This window comes from Bison bison, unplaced genomic scaffold (assembly GCF_000754665.1).
Source record: "Bison bison bison isolate TAMUID 2011002044 unplaced genomic scaffold, Bison_UMD1.0 scf7180017864336, whole genome shotgun sequence".
Lineage (NCBI taxonomy): Eukaryota > Metazoa > Chordata > Mammalia > Artiodactyla > Bovidae > Bison > Bison bison.
The window spans coordinates 630,333-632,593 of record NW_011494908.1 but is presented as its reverse complement, the minus strand read 5'-3'; the positions used below and the strand labels follow the sequence as shown (position 1 = coordinate 632,593).

Here is a 2,261-nt window from a genome sequence, read left to right as displayed (position 1 = left end):
CACTTGAATGAACACTAAAAAGATAATTATATGTTTATCAGGTGGATTTGAGAGCCAAGAATATCCCAGGCAGAAGGAATAATTTAAACTAAGAAATGTGAAACCAAATATTCCATTTGACGAATTGCTAGTCATTGGGTGTGGCTGCACCTAGGAATCCAGAAGATATAATTGGAGAGATGGGCAGGGATGAGAACGTAGGGAGTTTTGTTTGCACGCCATGCTAAGGAACTTGCATTTCTTCTTGACACAGTAAGAAGCTACTGCGCAGTTTATAACAGATTGTGTTTTAGGTCGAGGTTAGGAAACAGGACATGGTTACTATATAAGTGCTGCTGGAGGCAGGAATTACCACTAACTATGATTTCTACCTTGGGAGACTGGGTGACTGGTAACAAGTCTTAGTTGCAGCCTGTGAAATCTAGTTCCCTGACCAGGAATCGAACTCGAGCCTCCTGCATTGAGAACACGAAGTCTTAGCCACTGGACCACCAGAGAAGTCCGCCTAAAATATTCTGTGAACAGATTTTCCTTGAGTACTTACTGTGGCCCATGTGCTAACTCCCGGGATACATCAGTGAGGAATACATGATTCCTGCACTACTGGAACTTGGAGTCTGGCTGGAGGAGATAAAGTCAACAATGAATAAGAGCTATATAAGTCTTTGAAACAAGAGGAAAGTGAGAGCTAGTGAGGTTAAATTATTTTTCCAAGGTCATAGAGCTGGCTAATTGCAAACCTGAAAGTTGTTTGCAGGACTGTTGATTTCATCCCACATCTAGCATTTCTTTTCAGCCTCCACCCTCACCCCCACCAAAGGAAGAGTTAGACAAGGAGCAGGGACTCAGGTGAATAGATGAGCTTATGGAAAAGGGAACATTCGAGGAGATGAAGGGTATCAAATATCACCTGCATTCTTGTCCAGATATAACATGGATTCAAGGTATACTAAATTAGAATGGGGGCTTCCCTGATAGCTCAATTGGTAAAGAATCCACTTGCAATGCAGGAGACCCAGGTTCGATCCCTGGGTTGGGAAGATCCCCTGGAGAAGGGAAAGGCTACCCACTGCAGTATTCTGGACTGGAGAATTAGTCCATGGAATTGTAAAAAGTCAGACACAACAGAGCAATTTCCACTTTCACTTTCAAAAGTGGACTAAAGCCACATCCATCCATTATGGATGCAATAGAAAAAGAACACTAGAAGCACCTCTTGGTCAGAGAAGCAAAAGGATGAATAGGTATAACCCCAAACTCTGCAGTCTCTCAGGCAAAAGCCTTCCTAATAAAACTACCAACTTGAAAAATAGGGACAGGAAATGCCTCCTGAATCTCCGGTGTCATGGTAGGAATAGTCCTTCTGTGATTTTTAAGCTCCATAAAGGTTGTTCCCACAGAGCATATTTAACCATCGAGATGATCTCACTGTGCAGACTTTTAATTGAGTATGCTCAGTACAGGAAGCAATTTAACATCTGATTCTTATAATGGATCATGTCATTTCAAAGGTGGATATGCTCTTTGCCATTGATCATTCTCTTCCTCTAAGCGCATGAAGCTTAGCTGTTAGCATGTTAACAGTGTTGCTCTGATACCAAGGGGACTGCAGTGAATGGTTTACTGATTATTTTCAGTCTGTTTTCTAGGTACACTGAGTATTGTTAGCGGCACTGAATGGATACTTGATATAGGGTTCTTTCACCTGGAGGTCTCATGGTACTTCACAAAGGTTAACTCATTAGTCTTTAAAAAACACCTCAAGGGGAATACAACAGAAGCTTGTTATAACATTGTTTAGATTTGGATATACTGCAGGTCAAATCATGCTCCCTTAAAATAGAGCTCCTTGCCATGAAATCTCAGTAATACATTTAGCCCTATACTGAAGATACCGGCTGCAGCTTTGAAGATCAGCATTGTAAAACACATCTACTACATGTCTTTCATAAAATCTGGCTTCTCCTGGTCTCATAGTCTCTGAGGGGAGCATAAAAGCAGAATTTAGAGCTTTGTACTCCTTTCTTCTTGATGAAAGTTCCTGTGAGCCACTCTATCTATTGTTATTCTCATATAACAGACTGTGAAATTTATGGAAGATAAGCATCCACAAAGAGAGGACAGTTTCTGTCCTTTCTACCATCATCCCCTCTCATTATCCTGGATCTTAGAACTGGATTAATCAGCTAGAGAGATGGCACATTAGGTCCTGAAGTATTCCTGAACTATGGACCATAGCCTGCCAGGCTTCTTTGTCCATG

At 41.4% G+C, this 2,261-nt stretch overlaps 1 protein-coding gene across 1 annotated transcript in view; it reads left to right on the top strand.

Annotated features, from left to right (window-relative positions):
• Positions 1-2,261, top strand: part of TENM1 (teneurin transmembrane protein 1) — a 285,933-nt gene that overhangs the window by 1,170 nt on the left and 282,502 nt on the right. The gene's annotated exons all lie outside the window — the stretch shown is intronic.